The sequence below is a fragment of the Rhipicephalus microplus genome, chromosome X (genome assembly GCF_043290135.1).
Source record: "Rhipicephalus microplus isolate Deutch F79 chromosome X, USDA_Rmic, whole genome shotgun sequence".
In the NCBI taxonomy this organism is placed as follows: Eukaryota; Metazoa; Arthropoda; class Arachnida; order Ixodida; family Ixodidae; genus Rhipicephalus; species Rhipicephalus microplus.
The window spans coordinates 52,644,131-52,667,520 of record NC_134710.1 but is presented as its reverse complement, the minus strand read 5'-3'; the positions used below and the strand labels follow the sequence as shown (position 1 = coordinate 52,667,520).

General features: G+C 47.9%; 1 protein-coding gene across 1 annotated transcript in view; it reads right to left on the bottom strand.

The window, feature by feature from the left end:
• The window catches only part of LOC119176042 (uncharacterized), a 475,621-nt gene extending 469,462 nt beyond the window's left edge, over positions 1-6,159 (bottom strand). Inside the window, exon 1 of the mRNA XM_075881071.1 lies at positions 194-6,159. The gene's annotated coding sequence lies outside the window, so the exon portion shown is untranslated. The remainder of the gene's footprint in view (positions 1-193) is intronic.
• Between the last annotated feature and the right edge of the window lie 17,231 nt (positions 6,160-23,390).

Below are 23,390 nucleotides of genomic sequence, written 5' to 3'. Positions count from 1 at the left end.
GATGAAAAGAAGGGGGGAGGGGCAAAAGGGTTAGGGTTTTCACTTTGTCATGTTGCAGAGCTAAAAGTGTGTATCTTGCAAGAAAACAAATTATATATTTAAAATCAGCATAAAAAGTTCCGTAAACAGCTGAAGTTTCATTGGTTTAGGATGAATATTTGCAAAAAATAACCATCAAACATGTGGCACTCACTTGTCATATTCAGTTTTTTCTTCTGGTACCTCAGATGAATCTTCATCTCCTACCACTCGGTCATCATGCTGGTAAAATGCACCTTTCTTGGGGATGTACTGAGGGCAGCGCTTGTCTTCATCAAAGTCCGAAACTTTATCTTGGAGATCAGAAGGCTCAACATTCTCCTGAAAGAAACATCAGATTCATCTGATTTTACAAGTGAAGCTCGCAGAGACCGAAGGAGTGATCCTGTACTCTTGCTTTCTGCTAACACAAATGCCCAAAAGTAGGCTCCATCGTATTTACTTGCATAGTAGGTGCACCGCCACTTTGGTAGAAAGATATCAAGTTTTTTTATTTACATGCATAATAGGTGCACCTTGAACTTGGCCATGATCAGTAGTTCTGTCCCGTATCAACACGATTGTATTTTGACCCCCTCTTACGTTAATTGAAGTGAGAAGAAAATGAGAAAAAAGATAGTGGCAGTACTGCGCCAGCTTCGCGGGTCGCGCAGTGAGGAAGGGCAGTTGCCTTTGTTTCGGATTACCTTTGCACCGGCGTTGGCGTGGCTCCTATCGTTAGACGGCTGCATGCCCTACGCATGAAACACGTGATCGCGTCCTCGTCAAATGCCAATTGAGTTTCTTGTTGGGAAAAGCATCGTCGTTATTGCATTTGCTACCTCATTAAAACGTTTAGCTTTTCATCGCATGCGTTCGCTATTGCTGCCAATACCGGAATCGCACAAGCTCAGAGGACTCTTGTCGCCATCTATTTTCTGGCCCAACATAAACATTGTGTCATGCACGCTGCTCTTGGATCTGTGCTTGAGTGCCATCTTTTTGACGCCTAATCTTTATGTTGTCTAGTACAAGCTTCCCGACACATGACGGACCGTAGGCTAGGCCTTAATCACTGTTCACGCTTTTTGGTGGCGGTCGTAGGCAATCAAAGTTGTGGTTTTCACCGGAATCAATGTACAGTCGAACCCGGTTATATCGATTGATATGTGGGGTTTAACGTCCCAAAACCACTATATGATTATGAGAGACGCCGTAGTGGAGGGCTCCGGAAATTTTGATTACCTGGGGTTCTTTAACGTGCACCCAAATCTGAGCACACGGGCCTACAACATTTCTGCCTCCATCGAAAATGCAGCCGCCGCAGCCGGGATTCGAACCCGCGATCTGCGGGTCAGCAGCCGAGTACCTTAGCCACTAGACCACCGCGGCGGGGCGAACCCGGTTATATCGAACTCACATATACCGAATGTTCGAGCATATCGAACTCGCAAGTTATCCTCTTAAAATTAGTTTGTAAAAGTATAGAAATTCGCACTTTTATATCGAGCGGTATTTTTACCCGCCTTTGGATATATCAAACGCAGCGTGAGCTGGAAGGCGCCCTTCATCACATGCCCCCCCTCTCCCCCGCGATCTTTGCGGCTTCACGTGCGAGGTGGACGAAACGCTCGAAAAAGGTAAGGGCGAGAGGGCTCGAACTGCGCCATCTCCAACTTGCGGAACGGCTTTTTTTTTTCTCTTTCTCATGCATTTTCTGCATACTCACGTGTCGGCTCGGAGAGAGGGAACGAAGGAGCCGACTTCCTCCTCCTTTCTCCTATTATTTTTTGTTCCTCCTTTGCAAGGTGTGATCAGCCAACCACAACTCACACCTTTTGCTGTTGCCCTCGCAGGTATCCATCACCTCGCAAGCACTTCGTTGCTCTCGAGCTATCGCGTCGCCTACGTACCACCGCATGTGCCGCATTTCTCTTTTACATGCGTGGTGTGCAAAGCCGCTGTGGACTTGAATTGTCGATTTCTCGTATAGCTATGGCCAGTGTCGAGAAGTGCAAAACCCTTGAATTTACAACGAAGTTGAAGACTATTCTGCGTGTTGAGACGGGCGAAAAATGTTCGCTCATTGCGGATGACTTGGGGACACCACAAAGCACTGAGTACCTTGTTGAAAACTAAGGCAGATATCACAGCAAAGGCGGTGCGCTTCTGCCCACGGGAATGTAGAAAAGGCACTCTATTTTTGGTTTTTAGAAGCGCACACGAAGAATATTCCGATGGATGGCCCGATGCTGATCGCCAAAGCCAAATGGTTTGCCGCTGCTCTTGGGAAAACAACTTCTCTGAAAACAGCGGGTAGCTTCACCAATTTAAGCAGTGCTACAAAATCTTTGGCAAAACGATTCCTGGTGAAAGCAAAGCTGTCAGCAGCCAAGACATCCAGCAGAGGATGACGAAGGAGTGGCTGGAAATCTCCACGAAGTTTTCTCCTGCAGAGACCTTTGATGCCTGGCGAGATGTGAAGACGGACACAGTGGCCAATAGTTTCCGCAAGGCAGGCTTCGAGATGGTGGAACTTGCGGAAACCAGTAAAGACGAGGAGGAGTGCATAGACGACGCGTTTCGCGAATTGTGATAAGATCGAGACTAGCGTTTTGAACATTTCAAAAACGAAGAAGCAGGCAAAGGTTAGCGATATTTTTTTACGCAAATAAAACACTCTGTTGCAGAGTGTGTGTGGAATTAGTTGTCATTCTTGAATGCACCCATTGTGGTGATAATCCTCTACAGGTAAGCTCTCGGGGATTCAATTTTTTTATATCAAATTTTTCATATATCGAACTAATTTACGATCCCCTTCAATACAATATATCCATGTTTGACTGTACTTCTTTTCAGTGGCTCTACTTGAAGTAAATGGGGCTTGGGTGGTGCTTGTAAAGCTCGAATGGTGGTTCACGATTCGATTGAAACGACTTAGATATGAGGTGCGAGCCCATGAAATCAAACGATCAGTACCGTTCAACGCACAAAATTTCAGTCGTGATAATGCACATATTCGAAGGAGCCTGAAACGTAATTGGTGAATTTAAGCAAAGGCGTTTTTTTCTTTTTTGTGTGTGTTTTTTTCTCACATTCAGTTCATTGGCAATGTAGGTCTATAGATGTAAATTTTTACATATTTCAATGCACACCACATCGTACACCTAGATTCTCAGACACATGAGACTGCATGCTTAATATGTTTTGCACTAGTATAGCCTATGAAGAAAGTTGTTTCGGCTGTAATACGGGTATTCGTGAAGTCGGCAACATGTACATTATGAACAGTCTATGCAGTAGTAGGATAATATAAAATTTGCAGAGTAAACGTATTATGACAACAGCTGGCTTCTGGTCAAGCACATGAGCTAATATCGAACAATAGGAAACATAGACCGAACATGCACAAGAATTGAAGACACATACTTGTGACTGGCTGTTCTTGCCCTAGGTTTTCTGCAACAATAACGTCCATTTGTATAATCAAGTATTCATAACTACTTTACAAACATGCATACCACACCTGAGTATGCTGAAAAGGTGAAAAATTTGAGATGACTTGTTTCTCCCAGCACCATGGCAGTTGCTGAGCATGTGTGATCGGTAAGGAGCACGAGGCATGTGCCACACATGTGGGGGTTCTAACAACCCTTGTGAAGTTGTTTGCTCCTCATCGCCCACGTGTTTCACACATAAGCCTCATTTAGGGGTAACAAGTACCGAGCGGTAGGTGGCGAGGTGCTCGCGGGAGATTGTTATCACGACTGTACCGAGCGGTAGGTGGCGAGGTGCTCGCGGGAGATTGTTATCACGACTATCATCATCATGGTTAGAACGCTAGCACCGGCGGTGTCGCCTAGCGGCAAGCCGAGGTGGTGGCGCACGAGAAAGAAACGGGCGTCTATGGCTGGTGGCGTTTGGCATGAATGGTTGTCTCTCGCAGCGAGACCCCGGTGCACGGAACCGCAGGCCATCTGGCAGGGGCCCTTGTGGTGAGTCAGGCGTTTGCAACACCGCCTTGTTTGTCATGTTGTTGAGCGTTGTCTAATATTGTGTAACATTGTTTAGCATGTGGATCACAATTGATGTTATAATTATTCAGCTGACAATATTTTCATCAATAAAACAGTTAAATAAATGTGTGTTGTTTTCGTTTGTTCCAGCCGTGTCGACTGTATATGTGTTTCAAGAGTGTGGCGATCTCCAATTCAAGACCCCACAAACGATAAAAAGTTCTGAAGGCATGAGTCCCTGCCACGCTCGCACACACAATTGGTGATAAAAAGGCCCTTGGTGCCAACCCGAGCTGTGATGTGAAACCTCCTCAGGAAAAGCGAGCATTTTCCTGTGTGGAGTTGAACGAAGAAGGTCAAGAAGTCAGCCTCACTCTCTCCGCGAAAGCGCCATTAACCCAAATCTGAAGGTAGCAGCAACAGGACGACTGCACCCCACACCTGTCGCTCTTCACCTTCTTAACAAGACGACTGCCACCCACTTGACAGTCACCGGAGTGCCATATTGATGATTTGGCCGGGCAAAAAACGCCGAAGACACAGTTAGGCCTAACCTGCCACAAAACGTAAACTCAGAATTGCAAAACACTCGTGCTACCTGTCGGGCCCGTTTTATATAGTGCAAAGTCCAACACACTTGCACAGTTTGCTGAGCAACCAGGTGCCACTAGCCTGTGCGAAACAACTAAATATTAAGTGTGTTCATGCATTGAACATTTAGAAAAAGAGCAACGAATTTCTTTCCGCAATTCGGACGTGTAGCAGAACCACCATGAAGTGATTGTTGGACCACTCATCAGAAATGACAGTGAAAACAAAAGCAGACGCAACAGGTCTGCACACTAAGAAGAAAGACCTGAGTTGACACTACTATTGCATTGTGAATTGCCATGGACGTAAAGGGCTTCAGTTTATAGATTTCCCTAGCTGTTGTACGAAACAGAATGACAAGAGCACTGCAAATGGGCCATTACAAACAAGTGCTTGCCTAGAATTCAATGTCATGCGATGCTCGCTTGTACATGCGAGTTGTAGCACGTTGAAATAACAAGCATTTTTTGCACTGTACCTGCAGTTTGCGCAATTTTTTGAAGCGAGGATAGATTGACGGTAAAAGCTTTCCAGGTCCGTAATTTTCAGGAAACAGCATGCCTCAACACCAATGAAAAAAAGGGGGGGAAGGGGGGAGGTTTATAATGGCCTAAGCACAAACGCTTCCACGTGGCTCCCTCTGCACTACCCAGTTATGGCCAGGGCAGCAATTAGAGCACTTGTGGCGGTTTTTTCGCAGCGCCGCCTGGGCAGAACCTGATGTCTAAAATCAGATTACAAGAAATGGAGACAGGTGGATCATCAGGCGGATGCTGAGAGACAGCAACCAGACAACGAGGCTACGTCACTACAATGCCAACGTCTGAATAGTAAGACAAACATTCAACTAGTGCGTGACTGTAGGAGAGAAGCAAGACAGAGGCCATCTTGGCTAGTCTAATTAGGGGCTAAAGTACTGAACTTGACTTGGACTGTATTTAGTTCTTGTTTTGAAATCTAGGGATTTCTCGTGAGCAGGTCTGTCCACTGTTGAAGGGAACACGTGAGCACATGGCTCCCATTCTGCGCAGTGACATGCACAGGAAGCAGCAAAAATCAAGCATATGTGTAAAATGAGGTGGCACACTTCACACATTGTCTGATACTGAAACGCTCCTTGGCCTGAGTGTGGACGTGCTTTTGCGGTCCTGCCGAACAATAGCAGCTGAAAAGTTGTGCGAAGAGTGTGAGAGTTCATACTTATGAATTCCTGCACTCAAGGATGAGGTTTGCTAAGGGTCAGGCCTGTGCTGGTTCTTTTAACTGTTGCAACAGGTGAAAAACTAGCGTTAAACCTTTGATGTAACACAAGAAGAAAAAAGAACTACAACAGCGCTGCTTTTTTCTTCTCTTGTATTGAGTTGTTATAGTGCTCACAGAGACCGAAAAACCTACAACCGACATGTATGGCATTGTCTGAGAGTATTTATTTTAAACTTGCCCTCCGGGACTTACGCTTTCAGTCTTTCGTCGGGTGGGCCAGGTCTGCATGCCACCGCCAGCTCTATGGCGTCGTCTCAGGTTTCTGGTGCGTCTAGCAGCCAACACACACAGCATATCTCCTCCCCCCCCCCCCCCCCCCAAAGCCCCCTACTTGCTCGACAGTCTTGACTATGTGTCTTGCAGCCCTATGAAGGGAAAACGAGTAGTCTTCAAGTTCGCCTGTTTCTGGTTGCATTTTGTCCTTTTGACCAGGCACATCTCCCGCTTTATGACTGTTCACGTATGATGAGGCTTGTGGGTTTGTACTGGGCGTTGACTTGCACAATGGTTGTTCCTCCATTTCAGGTAGAGGGGCTAAGTGAAATATGTTCCTTCTTGGTCGGTATGTCACTACAACATAAGACATCGGAGACCCCGCGGAGGAAGTAGCGTTCCAGTCTTGTTCTGGTTCTTTATCCAAACTGTCTCTCCTGGCTCTGAATCTCGAATGATTCGAGCTCTGTGCCTTTTGCTATTGTTACGTGAGTAACGAGACAAAGTATTGCGAATATATTCGAAAAATATATTTGCAAGAGCGGTTGCAGCACTGGCCAGTCTGGCTCCGAGCTCGAGCAGCCAGCGAGCCTCATCTTCTTCGTCGGGCGCACACGCGCATTCGCACTATGGTTTGTGGCAGCCTACAGGTAGCATATAACCCCCGTCGGCAAAGGCGCCGTCTCGGCGCATCTAGATGTCAAGATCATTGGGCGAGTGGTACTGCTTCAGGCGTGCGACGTGTACGATGTCGCTGGCCCTTGGGGTGGATGAAGACGGCGAGGCAGCAGGAGTGATTTCATAAGTGACGGGAGTCACCTCACGAAGCACTCTGTAGGGCCCTGTGTACCGAGAGAGCAGCTTGTCAGACAGGCCAACGTGCCTGGTCGGAGACCACAGCAGAACCAACGAACCGGGCGAAAAGTGCACATCGCGGTGTCGTTGGTCGTACCGACGCCGTTGGTTTGCTTGGGAGGTCAGAAGGCGAGCACGAGCGGTTTCGCGTGCGTGGGCGGCCCGGCTGATGGCGTCCAGAGCATATTGTGAAGTTGGAGCTGCTGGTAACGGAATCGTCGTATCGAGGGGTAATGTGGGTTCGCGGCCGAACAGCAAGAAAAAAGGGGAGTAACCAGCCGTGTCGTGGCGCGAAGAATTGTAGGCAAATGTCACGTATGGTAAAGCGATGTCCCAGTCAGAGTGATCTGAGGAAACGTACTTTGCAAGCATGTCAGTTAGGGTTCGGTTCAGGCGTTCTGTGAGGCCATTTGTTTGCGGATGGTACGACGTAGTGAGCTTGTGGCGTGTTGCACAAGAGCGTAGAATGTCCGCTATGACTTTCGATAGAAATGTGCGGCCTCGGTCCGTGAGCAGCTGGCGTGGAGCACCATGTTGCAAGATCACGTCGTGTAGAAGAAAATCGGCGACGTCAGTGGCGCAACTTGTTGGAAGGGCGCGTGTGATTGCGTAGCGTGTGGCGTAGTCTGTGGCCACAGCTATCCACCTGTTGCCAGCAGAAGACAGAGGAAAAGGGCCGAGTAAGTCCAAGCCGACGCGAAAGAAAGGTTCAGTAGAAATATCGAGTGGTTGAAGGCGCCCAGCCGGAAGCGTCGATGGTGTTTTGCGGCGCTGACATTCCTCACACGCCGCGACGTATCTTCTGACGGACCGTGCCAGACCTGGCCAATAGAAGCGACGGCGAATCCGGTCGTATGTGCGGGACACACCCAGGTGACCGGCAGTAGGAACGTCATGAAGTTCGTGGAGTACAGCCAAGCGGAGGTGTTTGGGTATGGCAAGCAGCAGAGATGGGCCGTCTGGATGGAAGTTATGCCGGTATAATGTGCCATTCTGGAGTACGAACGAGCGATAGGATCGGTTCGATGGGGAGGAGTCGAGGCGCTCAATGATAGCTCGTAGGGCTGCATCACGGCGTTGCTCGTCGGCTATGTGGTTCAGTTGAGAAACGGAGCACACGCAGGCGTCGTTGTCAGGTATGGTGGCCGATGGGTCAACTGGATAGCGAGAAAGGCAATCGGCGTCCTGGTGCAGGCGTCCAGACTTGTATATCACAGAAAAGGTGTATTCTTGCAGTCGCAGAGCCCAGCGACCAAGTCGACCTGTAGGATCTCTTAAGGATGAAAGCCAGCAGAGCGCGTGGTGGTCGGTGACGACGGAAAAGTGAGTGCCATATAAATATGGACGGAATTTTGAGACCGCCCAGACAAGAGCAAGGCATTCTCGCTCTGTGATCGAATAGTTACGCTCTGCAGGTGTAAGGAGGCGGCTAGCATACGCGATAACGCGGTCGTGTCCCTGTTGGCATTGGGCGAGAACGGCTCCGATACCGTGACCACTGGCATCAGTTCGGACCTCAGTTCGGGCAGATGGGTCAAAGTGGGCGAGGATAGGGGGCGTCGTCAAAAGTGTTATGAGGTGAGAGAAGGCGGCAGCTTGAGTGGACCCCCACGAAAATGGAACGCCTTTCTTCAAAAGATCGGTAAGTGGTTGGGCGATTGCCGCAAAATCTTTCACGAACCGCCTAAAGTAGGAGCAAAGTCCCACAAAGCTCCGGACATCTTTGGCGGATTGGGGTACTGGGAAATTCGTGACGGCACGAATTTTCTCAGGGTCCGGTCTCACACCAGAAGCATCGACAAGGTGGCCCAGCACGGTAATCTGTCGGCGGCCGAAGTGACACTTCGAGGAGTTCAACTGGAGGCCAGCTTTGCGGAAGACGTCGAGAATGGCCGACAGACGCTCAAGGTGGGTCTCAAACGTAGGTGCAAATACGAGGACGTCGTCTAGGTAACACAGGCATGTTGACCATTTGAACCCGTGTAGCAGAGAGTCCATCATACGTTCGAACGTGGCGGGGGCATTGCATAGGCCGAAGGGCATAACCTTGAATTGGTATAGGCCATCTGGAGTGATGAAGGCGGTCTTTTCTTGGTCTTTCTCGTCTACGGCAATCTGCCAATAACCAGAACGAAGGTCGATGGATGAAAAGTAGCGTGCGCCGTGGAGACAATCGAGGGCGTCATCAATACGTGGTAAAGGATACACGTCCTTTTTGGTGATTCGATTTAGATGCCGGTAATCGATGCAAAAACGCCATGTGTTGTCCTTCTTTTTAACCAGGACGACGGGTGACGCCCATGGGCTTGATGAGGGCTCAATAATGCCTTTAGTTAACATCTTATTCACTTCAGCTTGAATAATCTGGCGCTCCGACGCGGACACGCGATACGGTCGACGGTGAATGGGAGCAGCATCACCGGTGTTGATGCGGTGCTTTACAAGAGAAGTTTGGCCGAGTGGGCGGTCGTCAAGGTCGAAGATGTCACGGTAGGAAGCTAGAAGGCGTGCGAGAGCGGCTGATTGCGCTGGGGGAAGGTCAGGGTCGATCATGGGACGTATTGACATGTCGAGGCATGTGGCATCGAGTGGGCGACAAGGAAAATTGGGGCATGCGTCGGCTGCGAAAGTGGTGACGTGATCATCGGCTAAGGACCGCAACGTGGCAATTAGGATGCCTTCAGGGAGGACTTGCTTTGTGAAGCCGAAATTTATGACGGGTAGACGGGTCCGGTTGGAGGCTACAGTTACGATGCAGTGAGGGACGGTGACGTCACGTGCCAGTAGGACATCAGGAATCGGCGTGACGATGTAATTCCCATCCAATACGGGTGAGGTCGTGGCGAATTCGGTGAATGTGAGGGCTTTAGGCGGTAAGCGGAGGAAGTCTGTGGCAGAAAGGCCGTGTTGAGGTTCAGGGTGAATATCCGGCTGAAGAGGAAGGTCTAAGCAAAGAGTACCAGCGGAACAGTCGATCAGAGCAGAATGGGTCGACAGGAAGTCCATCCCTAAGATGAGGTCATGAGGACAGTTCTGGAGCACCGTGAATAGAACAGGGATGTAACGGTCGGCGATGCGTATGCGAGCCGTACACATGCCAATGACAGGAACAGTGCCGCCATCGGCCACACGTACAGCTTCGGTAGCAGGGGGCGTGAGTACTTTTCTTAAGCGGCGACAAAGATGAACGCTGATTATGGACACATGAGCGCCAGTATCGACTAGTGCCGACAGAGAAATACCGTCCACGTGTACATCGACAAGATTTTTGTTCGTATGAAGCGTCAATGGAGGGTTTGGTTCAGACAGGGATGATGCAGCACTACCTCCAGGGGCTGCACTGTCTAGTTTTCCGTCGGGTACGATGAAAAGTTAGGCGGCGAGTGATGGCGGCGTGGCTGGGGCGACGGGGAACGACGGCGTTGAGGGGACGGAGAACGAGCAGGAAGGCGGCTGTTAGACGTGTCGAAAGCAGGGGCGGTACGGCTGGACGAATACCGGCGAAGATCTTCATATGGGCTATAAGGTGCGAAAAACTGGCTCCTATGTGGCGGCGTCCAGGAGGCACGGCAGTAGCGGGAGACATGTCCAACGCGGTGGCACCGGAAGCAGATCGGTTTGTCGTCAGGAGTTCGCCATTCCGCCGGGTTGCGAGATCGTGGAGCAACAAATGGGTCACGTCGAGGTGCATTAGTGGGAATTGGTCTGGAGGAGGGGCAAGAGATGGGGCAAGCATCAGGGAACCCGCGGTTGGCGAATTCTTGTCGTACGACCGCCTGAATAACGGAGATCGCGGGGGTTGTCGGTATCGTATGTTCGAAAGAAGTGGGCTGAAGCGGCGCTGGACTTGCTGCTTCAAGTTCCCGTCGAACGATACGCGTTACACTCTGCTCAAAGGGCGGCGTGACGGTAGAATCGGAGCAGGTGGACGTAGCCGCCGTGTTTGGCAACCGAGAAAAAGGAGGGCGCACCCGACGGCTTTTTGCTGTTTCGAAACGGCGGCATTCTTGAATTACCCGGTCGATGGTCGAGACGTTAGTGTACACCAGCAAATTGAAGGCGTCGTCCGCGATCCCCTTCAAAACGTGTCCAACCTTTTCAGCCTCAGACATCGCCTCGTCCACTTTTCGGCAAAGAGCGAGAACTTCTTGGATGTATGACACATACGATTCAGTTGGCGACTGGACACGGGTAGCCAGCTCCTGTCGTGCAGCTGCGTGGCGACCGGTCGGGTCCCCAAAGATGTCACGTAGCTTCTCCTTGAACGTGTCCCAGCTGGTGAGTTCGGACTCATTTGTCTCGTACCAGACACGCGGGGTTCCGTCCAAGTAGAAGAGAACATTAGCGAGCATCATGGTAGGGTCCCAACGGTGAGTTTGACTGACCCGTTCATAAAGGCGAAGCCATTTGTCGACGTCGAGGCCAGGTTGCGCAGAAAATGTCCCGGGATCACGTGGTGTTTGGACGGCGACAAAGGTTGTCGGAGAAGCCGCAGATGATGAAGCGGACGCGTTGTCACTGGAAGCCATGGCGGGAAGCTGGAGGATGCGGCCACTGCGGAGCTGCGTGGTGAGGACGGGGATCGTTCCACCTCCACCAAATATGTTACGTGAGTAACGAGACAAAGTATTGCGAATATATTCGAAAAATATATTTGCAAGAGCGGTTGCAGCACTGGCCAGTCTGGCTCCGAGCTCGAGCAGCCAGCGAGCCTCATCTTCTTCGTCGGGCGCACACGCGCATTCGCACTATGGTTTGTGGCAGCCTACAGGTAGCACTATTATTATTCTTTTACTGTCTCTCCTGGCTCTAAACCTCTAAGGATTCAAGCTCCATGCCTTTTGTGATTATTATTCTTTTGCTCTACTAGACCCTGCTGTTCCTAAGCCTGAAGCACTTGCTTGCCTACCATGGTGGGTTCCAGCGAACAACATACCACAGCGCGAGAGGCATTCTCAGACATTGTTGCATTAACAATGTCGAAGGACTGAAAACATTCACAAGCGGTGTGGTTCTGTAAGCCTGAACAGCACCATAGCTGTCTCACACATTCTATAGTCTCTATTTACGATCCACACAGCCACCTCAATGAAACTATTGCTTTGAGAAAAACTGGGGCTTTATGTTACGTGCTTGAAGCCCCATTCTCTGGTGGAAGGCACAGCCATCAAGTTCCTTCTCACTTCCCGGATGATTGGCAACTGCAATTTTAACGTTGTATGCAACAACTTCTCGCAGCAAGACCTTTCTTAATTTGTTCATACTTCTGTTTCTGACACACTACAGGAGGCTTACGAAACATGTCTGTGAACCCTATCTTTTTTCTACTGTCGCAGAAAAGCACCTAACACAAAATATGAGACATCCGCAGAATCTACCACTGGATTCTCCAGATCAAACTGAAAAAAATGGGCTTTCAGACAGCTTTTTCCTGTACTCTTCAAAGCTTTTCTGTTGGGTTGAAGTCATTACCCACTAATTTATCACATTTAGAAGAGCACTCATGGGATGGGCTACTTCTGACATGTTCGAGTCAAATTCATCAGGTAGTTTACGATTCCCATAAACCTTCTCAGCTTCCGAGTGCTTTAAGGAGTTCTCATGTCTATGATAGCCTGCACTTTCGAAGGGCCAGCATGAATTCCTTGGTTATCAAGGATGTGTCCCAAGAACTTTACCTTTTGCACATTGAATTCACACTTTTAGTGGTTTAGCATGACACCATGCTTCTGTAAGCTTTGCAGAACCTTTCTGAGACTGGCGCTGTGCTCTACTTGCGTCCTGCAATAAATCAGGAGGGCATCCATGTTACACACACCTTCCAGATTATTCAGAAAATTATTCAAAAACTGCGCCTGAGAACTCAGGCACAAAATTGATTCTAAGAAGCAGTCTTTTGAACCAGTACCTGCCAAATGGTGTTAAAAATGTGGTCATGTTTCGGGACTCCTTTGCCAACTCGAACTGCTAAAATCCGGAATTTGCACCAACATTGAAAAAATAGTGAGCTCCGAAAGTTGCACAAGCACATGCGTGCTTACAGGCAGAGGCTGCACCTCTTGCTCTACAAGCTTGTTCAGCTCGGCGACGTCCATGCATATTTGCACATCTCCATTAGGCTCCTGAACAATGGCCATTCCAGAACATTACTGTGTTGGCTTTTCACCTGGCTCAATGACTCATTGCTCATCCATCTGTTGCAGTTTTGCCTTGGCTTGCAACATTAACGGTAAGGGAACTTTTCGAGAAGTGGTCAATGCTAGTGGTACAGCACCTTCTTTAAGCTTGATCTTGTATGCAAGCTTGATTCCACCAATACTAATAAAGAATTCAGTAACTCATCCTCTGGGTTGACTGCTTCACTTTTTTGACTAATGACTTAGTCAAGGCATTTCACAATACCTAATTTTTCACTAGCCGCCCCTGACAGGAGAGGCATCTGAAGACCATTCACGATGTAGATACTTCCTTTCGATGACAAGTCATGGTATGATATCACTGCCGTAATTATCCCACAGGTAGAGTCCCCTCAAGACCTTGCCTGGCTTCTGGTGATGCAGATTGTTAAATTTCTCTCGTACATTTGTAGAGGAATCACGGTTACATCTACTCATGTATTCACTTTGAAGGTGACAGGTGATCCATTTATGTGTACAGCAACCATTCACTTGTCGCTGCAGCTGGGTGAGATGGCTCGGATGACTCCAAGGAATGTGCCATCGTTACCGATGATACTGCGGACTCATGCTCTTCCTTTGAAGACATGAGCAAAATATTCATTTTGATGGCACTTGTTGCATGTCACATTTTGTGCAGGGCACTTCTCTGTAGTGTGCTGCGTGTAGCCACAGAACATACACTGCTTTACATCAGCTTCAGGAGGCTCTATAGTTTGCACTGCAGGGGTCTTTCGCTTTCCTGAAGGCACAGTTGGAGTATGAACCTGACTGACTCTTATCCACCTTCCCTTCGTTGTAGCCATGCAGCATAGCAGCTTGTTCCTTAATGAGTTCAGACTGCCAAGTGGTGGCCTTATTGAAAGTCAGCGCCACACACAACTGCATTCTGAGAGCTTGCGGTCTCTGATGCCCACTACTATCCTGTCCCGGACCATCTCATCACGCAACTTTCTGAAATTGCACAACTTAGCCAGTAGGTGTAGCTCTGCGACGAACTGTTTGACACCTTTTCCTTCCCACCGTGCTCTTCTGGAGAATGTCCCTTTTTTGTACATGACTTTTCTTCCAACTACGAAGTGGTTTTCGAACACCCGCAGAACGTCATTACAGCTGTTGTTCTCTTTCTCTGTAAGCTTGAATGAGGCAAGGATGTCTTCGGCCTTGTCACCCATAAAGTGGACTATTATGTTTACTTGTTCCACAGAGCATTTCGAGGTGAGGCCACCGACGATGCCAAAACATTCGAAACGACGCTTCTATTAAAGCCACTCACTTAGATTCGCAAAGTTACATTCTTTCAAAGGTTCGCAGTGAAAGCCTGCTATTGACTTTTTCTTGCTTGGCTTGCGACTCTTCCACCGTCAATTGGACCGTGTGTTGCAGGTTCAAAGGTAAGCTTCCACCATGGAGTGTCCGCAGAGGCCGAGAAACGCACAACCGACAGGTATGTTGATCAGTCTGAGAGTGTCTTTATTTTCGAGTTCCTCTTCCCGAGTTACGCCCCCGTAAGTGTTCTTTTTTTTCCTCTCTCTCTTTGCGCGCGGCGTTGGAAGGAGAAGGGTCTTTACATGGAAAGGAGAGAAAAGGAAGAAGCGTGACACGGGCATGTCGCAGATCGGCATTTTAGAAAGAGCAAACATTTCACCGCAGCCTTTTCTCTTTCCTTCTCATTTCCTTCGCGCGCAGCATTGAGGTGTTGCAGGTGCCGCCACGGGATTGGGCGGAGTGCTGACAGCATTTAGGCAGCACGGTATGTTCGAATTAACCGCGACAAGTGCTTGCGCGTTCGAATTACTGGGCATTTTTGCCCATTGGAATACACATCACTTTGACGGGACCTCATTGTGAGTTCGAATTAAGCATGTACGAATTAATGAGATTCGACTGTAATAGAGTAGAGCCTTAAGTCTTAACAGTAACACATCATCTTTATCATCAGCCAACTTTATGCCCGTCTTGCGTGTCAGCAACAGCTGCTGTCTGCTAAATTTCACATCATAATTTTGTGCACAAGCAGAGGATATGTTGAAGTATGGTCAAATGTTGTCACATTTGAAAGATCAGGATGTCCTTTCAATTTTACACCATAATGAGCCAGCTTGATGTTCCCAGCACTCGCTGGTGGCACAAAAGAGTGCTGACAGCCATGCAGGCTGGCTATTGACTTTCAATCGCGAAACACTGAGTGCTCTAGCATTAGCAGCTAAAATTAATTAAAATGTGCAGTTCTCCAAGTCGAAAGTTTTCATTTGATTACCAAGCGTGCTGTAGCAGACGAGATTGTGTCATTTCTGACCACCTGGGATTAAATAGCGAGCACAGAAGCGCATCATGTGACAGTACCGAGATAACCGTGCCTGCGGAACATATGAAACCACAGCCATCTATGTAGCAGGTCATTCATGCATCAGCTCCGCATCCATCACACTAACAGACTACGTGGTTAATTATCTCCGTAGTTGAGTGGTGCACGGCACTGCGACAAATCATGGCATGTTTGCACGTGCAAGGTAGATCTTCTTCTTTTACCTCTCTACTTCCACTTCCTGATATGCGCACAGTAAAACTTCGTTAATTCGAAGCCACTGGGACTGTGGAAATTTTTAAATTAAGCCGATTTTCACATTAACAGAACATACAAAAAGTGGGATGCAGGGAAGTTAAAATTATTTAAAGTATAATCAAGGCTGGTCATTTGTTCTGCTGGCTCGTTTGCCGCTCCAAGGGTCACGTTCTCAGGCAATACAAGGGCACAGTTTGCGTAAACAACTGGGAATGTCGATGCCGAGTCTCACAGCTGCAATCGCAAACAAACAAACGTGATTAACTGGAACGCACACCTGCTAAAAATAAGACACCTTCAGTGCATCAGAGTAGTGATATGCGGGCTGCGTGAAACCTGTTCCTCGCTGCATCAGCACGTCGACCTAGATGTGACTGTTTCCCATTCTTTCTAGTAAAATAAAGAATTTATTCATAGGCAGTGTCACGAATTTTGCAATGTTCTGGCTGGAAAACATTATTATTGAAGCCTTCGAACAGAGTTTCCGAAAAAGGCGTAACAGGCAGGAACTCTGCCAGCTGTGCAAGCGGGCAAATTGCTGGAGGAACCGGCACTCGGAAGTTTGCATACATCGCGTATACTGTCAGACTGTTTTTTATCGGGTAAAACCTTTATCTTTCCAAAAAGAATGAGTAAATCATGAGGCACTGACGTTGTGCTAAGGATTTGACATTCTGCACACTCGACAACGCTGTGCTGCAGTTAGACACATGTTGTTTTCTGCAAGCGCACATTTCAGCTGATCGTGAGAGTTTTCTTTATAATTTTATTTTTCGTGCTGAAATAAAGAGGCTGGAATACTTTAGCTGCCACTCAGTACTATTGCCACAATACATTGTCTTATGGCTTTTAGTTTCTTTTTTTCTTCGCCACCGCCGTTATGTTCCTTGTAAAGTCCAAGTTTACAACATTCCCCGCGCATCATATGTTCTATGCACAGGTAAAAGCATGTCAGCAGGTCCATTGAGCACTTCTCAAGCAGATATCAAACTACCTAGCCAAGTCCTGCCACATTCGGGGGTGGAAGCGGGCTTCAGTCTTTTGAAGCAGCTTTGGGAGAAGGAATATTACGGTTTTGGAGCAGATTTGGAGCAGTAAAGTGGAACTTAGAAGTGTGGCTGCTTGGGCTAGTTGGTATGGCATGATGATAGTTATAGCGCGAAAACAAAACGACGACACGTGTCCTTCTTGTCTCTGTGTCGTCGTTTTGTTCTCGCGCTATAACTATCGTAGTAAAGTGGAGTTTTGGAGCTGCTCTGAAGCACCAAAACATTTATTTTGGAGCATCAAAGTTTCGATTTAGAGCAGATTTCTTGAGTCACACATCACTATTAATTAGAATTTTTGCTTTCTCATAAAACCAAAAAATTTCAGTTGTTTATATTAAGCATTCAATGCTGATCAAGTGACATACTTACCCCAAATCAATACATATATTAAATCTTACATCAAAGCTGAAAGCACAGCCACTCAAAGAAAAAACATGAGCGGCACTCTGGACAGCTACCAGACCTCAGTTGAATGAAAAAAAAAAAAATGGATGTTAAAATGTGGCAATGTTGAAGATATGAATGAAACACCGCATCCAACATGAACACCAGGTTGATTAGACAAGAGAATAAACTAATAAAAGCTATTTTCATAATAAACCATTAGGGCTCTATAAAAATGAGTGCAAAGAATTTATGTTCGAGTCATTGGAATGCTACAGCCGACATGAGAGCCGTGAAGAAATTTAGATGGGCTCGCCGCACTATTAGGAAGTTTTAGGAAGTTTAAGAGAGCAACAAAATTAACACCCTGATCAGGAAAGTGTACGAACAGGCCTTAGGAGTTTCACAATATGCAAGCACGAAACTACTACTGAAACCAGGCGTTAACAACACTCTAGAGGAGATTGCTCAAGCCCAGCGCATCTCGCAACTAGAAAGACTGTCAGCAACAAAAACAGGCACGAACATATTGGCCAAATTTGGAATCCTATACAATAGACTCTCAGTAATCTCAGTAAATGGAAATCTGTTAAATAGACTTACTGCCTCTGCACTGCTATTGCGGACCTACTGCCTCTGCGGAACTATTGCCTCTGCAATGCTTGGTTTCGGGCTTGTATTCTGCACCCATGTTCACCTGTTTGTATTCTGCACCGATGTTCACCTCTCAGTAAACTTAACTCCTGTGAAATGAAACACATTTTCCTGGTCCCTTTAGGTTCCGTTTACAGAGAGTCATGCGACATTCCCACCAACATCCACTTCAAAATCGTGATAAACCCGCATCCTAGAAATATGAACCCCACCACGAATGCTGCGCCATAAAGCAAAAGCACTGCTCAAGACACACACGGAACTAGTGAAAAGTCTCCATAAATGCCAACCCGCACCGAAAGAAGAGAGTGCATGTTTCAGCGGCAGTAGACACGACCGAAAAGTGTATTAATCCCTGTACTGTCTTAACGACAAAAATTGAGGAAGCTGAACAGGTGGTCGTCACCACGGCTCTCACTTCCACAAAATGTAGCTTCATTAGGAGCGACTCACAAGTCACAATTAAGAATTTTGCATGCTGACATATTTCATAAACTGATTGATTGATATGTGGGGTTTAACGTCCCAAAACCACCATATGATTATCACAGACACCGTAGTAAAGGGCTCCGGAAATTCAGACCACCTGTTTCTTTAACGTGCACCCAAATCTGAGCACACGGGCTTCAGCATTTTCGCCTCCATTGAAAATGCAGCCGCCGCAGCCGGGATTCAATGCCGTGACCTGCGGGTCAGCAGCCCGCAGGTCACGGCATAGCCACTAAACCACCGAGGTGGGGCGTATTTCGTAAACTGCCCGAAAAATTCTAGCAAGGAGCCAGGAACAGATGGGTTCGAAGAAACGTATACATCTAATCTGATTCCCAGCACACACAAATACAGCTACCTGCATTCCGAACGAGACGGTCCAAGCACTGTCGTGAGAAACCGCCACATAGCCCAAGGAGTACCCTCATCGGGAGATGCTGCTGCCGAAACCAAAGCCAAAAGAAAAGACAATCGCCAGCTACGCAAATACACAAGTATCATCGTGATTCGAGGTGGATTTTCCCTCCACCTAATCTAAAACTAGATAGAAAACAGGCAACAAATTGACGCAAATTACAAACCAATTTTTTTTACAGCCCTACCCAGCTACAAAGAATGTTTCGAGAGATTTACCCAGACTCGATATGTAAAGCCTGTAAAATAAATGCGGCTTCCCTAAGCCACATGTGCTGAGTGTCCCAAGCAGCACACACACTGCCAGAACCTCTCCGGAAGCGATGGTGTACAACGCTGCTCAGCGCCTATTTACAAGATCAAACCTGGGATATCCAGCAGGCCAGGGTGGTAACTGCGAGACAAGGTCTTCCCCATCGCCTATCTGAGTGGTCTGGCCTGGAACAGAAACTAGCCGGATCTCGTAATAAAGTCGTTTCATTCATTCCATTGTATAAAAGCCGTACTAAAGGACTGCTTCTCTTGGCAACGGCCAACTTCAACGCAGCACAAGTGCTCACTGGTTGAGTGAAATGCAAAAACTGGGAAATTATTTAAACTACAACCAAAAGTATATGAAGAAACGCAACATCTCTGAACTGACTTGGTTCCTTCCTCAGGGGAAACTAGGGCGACAAATATATCAGTCCCAATGATATATACTGCACCTTGAGCGCACATACTTGCCAGCAGAGATATTTTGTGGACTTTGCATAAGACAAAGGAAATACATTCCCCTGAGAAAACTCCCGTTTGGTCCCTCTCCACTCGTTTCATGCTGTTTTTTTTACTAAAAATGTATGCGAACAAGCTCGAATTCGTATGCTTCTCAAGTGCCATATAAATATACATCGCGTAATCGGGATCACAAATTGGTACACTGAACCCAAAGTTTTCGAACTAACCGAACTGGTGCTGATCTCCAGTTTAAATTATCTGCTCAGACATGCATTGCAAAATATGGGTCAATTGAAATACTTCAATTTAAGCATATTCCAAAATAGCAGAGTTCAAATTCTCAAACTTTTTACATAGTATTTGTACAGAAAATAAACGCAGTTGTTAGTATAGGGCGCTACTCCCATTTGGTCCTTCTCGTCCTTGTTTTATGCCGTTTTTTTACAAAGAATGGCACACTTAAAATGTAGAATGAGGTCAGAGGCATGAACAAGATCTCATTTGCACGCTTCTCAAGTTCTATGTATTGTGGGAGTGCTGTAAAGTTGTCTGCGCCGTGTGGTGCACGTGTATCGCCCCAAGGCCGCATTTCGGGTAATGACCGCCGGGCGATAGATGGCGTTGTGTTCGCGTTGAGTACCACTGTTGGCAGAGTGGTAGCACCGGCGGTGATCCCTGGCGGAAAGCAGGCCTTGGTGGCCGGCAAGAGTTGAGCGAGCCTCTTCTGCGCGTGGCGGTTGCCGTGAACGGTTGGTTATCTGTAGCGTGGGTCCCCGGTGCTCGGCACTGCGGTCCTCGCGCCGGGGTCCCACGTGGTAAGTTGAGCATTGGCGACGACGCCTTGGGTATGTTATTGTGTATTGGGTGTGTTAGTGTGTTTGTCATGTGTGTTTGTCGTGTTATTGTGTAATGATGTCCTAGCGTGTTCATTACTGATGTATCATTCGGCGGACGATATCGTCGTTGTAAATTAGTTAAATAAATGTCTGTATGCTGTTCTTTGGTTGGAACCGACCGTGTCTGCTGTGTCCGTTTACTCCGAGAGCATGGCGTGGCGCACGCTCGCCTCGTCGAGACCCCACACTGGCTGCCCAACGTGGAGCTCTTGGAGTATCGGACGACAGTTTTTGCGGTTCGGTACAAGCTTTTGTTAGCACAGGAGTATAGCAGGCCTAGGGAGACTTCTTTGCTAGCGTCGGCGGTGTGCTCTGTTGAGAAGCGAGGAGATTGGTTTTGTGACGTGTTTGAATTTGTCGGCAGCTTGACTTTTTATTTTATTTTTTTTGCTCGCAAGTGTTGTTCTTTTCGTTGGTGTTAGTTTTCGAAACCGTTTGAATTGGGACGAGAGCCATGCGGTCTGCATCCTGGGGTGAGGAAGGCCTAAAGCACGTGGTATGTAGGCCAGGCCCGAAGCGAGTGAGTACGGAAGCCTCGTGGGTGGCCCAATGTTCTGTAAATAGCTTCTTCTATCTCTTTGGGCTCAGGGAGCCGGGCATCGTTGCTGACTTGTACTGCGCCCCGGGGCGGTGGACGCCGATCGCTCGGTAAGCTGCTGTGTGCGGCGAGCGAGAGGGCCGCCTCACCAATGGTTGTCTCCCTGCGGCTGCCTCTTCTGCGCCCAGGCTGGGTGGATGCCGGTTGTTGTCGAACGACTCATTAGGCCTAAGGCTCTGCGCAGCCGCCTGTCGCACGTGGCACAACTAGGTGGATCGGGGCGTTGAGGTGTTGCGCTCTGCTTCGCTCACTTTTTTCATCTTGCGATGCAAGAGTTAGGAAAAGCGATTTTTGTTTTATTTTTATGGGCGTCTCGGCCGCCGCCGATCTATTAGGTAGCTGTACTGACCATCGTACCACGTGGCCGAAAAGCCTGAAGCTCCCTTCCCTAAGCCCTGCTCCATCGTTTCTTTCGAGTTTTTTTTTTTGTTGTTTTGATGTATTCAGCGGGAGGAATGTCATCCACGGCCGGCTGTCTTCTGCGCATTGTCAGCGTCGCTGGCTAGGAATGCGGTCGTGAGGTCGGGCGATGGAGATGCCTGGAACCTGCGCAACTGCCTGCAGTCCGGCGCCCTCGTAAGTGCTGGTCGCAACTGGAAGACATGTAGGCGCTAGCGACGGTTCGTCGCACCGACAGCAACGTTGCTGTTGCGGGGCCGGTACTGAGGCGAAGTCGAGCCGGACAGTAGAGCAGTGTCGACCGGCGGCGGTGTCGTGGTGCAAGGACATTATGGTCATGCGATGTCAATTTTTCGTTAAAGCTTGTGTAGCTAATTTTTTATTTCGGGATATGATTTGATTTAAGGTTGGGGGAATGTGGGGGTGCTGACACCCCCCTGTAAAGTTGTCTGCGCCGTGTGGCGCACGTGTATCGCCCCAAGGCCGCATTTCGGGTGATGACCGCCGGGCGATAGATGGCGTTGTGTTCGCGTTGAGTACAACTGTTGGTAGAGTTGTAGCGCCGGCAGTGACCCCTGGCGGAAGGCAGGCCTTGGTGGCCAGCAAAAGTTGAGCCAGCCTCTTCTGCGCGTGGCGGTTGCCGTGAACAGTTGTCTGTAGCGTGGGTCCCCAGTGCTCGGCACCGCGGTACTTGCGCCGGGGTCCCACGTGTTAAGTCAAGCGTTGGCGCCCCCGCCTTGGGTGTGCTATTGTGTATTGGGTGTGTTAGTGTGTTTGTCATGATGTGTGTTTGTCGTATTATTGTGTAAAGATGTCCTAGCGTGTACATTACTGATGTATCAATCGGCGAACGATATCGTCGTTGTAAATTAGTTAAATAAATGTGTGTATGCTGTTCTTTGGTTGGAACCGACCGTGTCTGTTGTGTCCGTTCACTCCAAGAGCATGGCGTGGCACGCGCGCGCCTCATCGAGACCCCACAGTATGCATGTATGTATGTATGTATATATATATATATATAAATATATATATATACACACACACACACACGTGTTCATGCCTTTCACCTTACTAAAGTGCTGTCAGCAGTGCCATAACAAGACCTCTGAACTACCATGATGGGTCTTGATCAGTTTCGATTTCTGTCTTTTTGATAGTATACACATGAAACTGAAAAAAAAAAAACAATTCTTTGTATCTCCTTCAAGCAACGATTTAAACCATCTGTCGAAAGCTAACTTTCAGCACATTTCTTTTCATCTTTGTCCCTAAAACATGCAGCAGCATAAGAAATCAGACACCCAAGATTCATCACTGTTTTGATGTACATATAACAACACTAACATTAATAGTAAGACTGCTGCACCACACAACCCTTTGTAAATGGTAAGGTTGTATTGACAATTGAAGGCCATCTAGAGCCAAGAGTAGACGTGCCAGAAACCCCCATGTCAGAAGAAACGTGCAACTGGCTTTTCCCCCGCAAAACCGGAGTGGTCTCTCACACACGGTGGTCAAATGGAAGCTTGTACGTTGGTCAGACAGGCCAATGTGTTAGTGACCGTCTATGGAAACACGCACGCCATCTTGAAACGAAGACAGAAAGCAATTTGTCAATTCATTGTGCTAGGTGTAGAGGTAGCACCTAGATAGCTAAGTTGGCTAGGTGGTAGTTCATATTCTTTCAGTGCAATGGGACGGGGGAGCACACAACAGACAGAGAAGAGCCACACAGCACACGAGCAAACTAAACTCAGAATTGTCAGTGAGAGCTCATGCCGCGTGGCTCTTCTCAGAATTGTCAGTGAGCGCTCGTGCCGCGTGGCTCTTCTCTGTCTATCATGTGTTCCCGCGCTCCCCGTTTGCTGAAAGGATGTACAGTATCACCTATTTCCAGCGGACCTATTTCCAGAGCATCATTCGCAATTATCGAGATTCCTGTACTTGACAAATGTATCAAGCCTTCAATTGCATAACCTCCTCAATTCCAAGAATGCACCAATGAAAAAAACTTTTGCAAAACTATTATTTGATTCACTGTTCTTAAAAACAAATGCAGGAAAATTGTGATTCTGAAAAATTAAACAGTTGT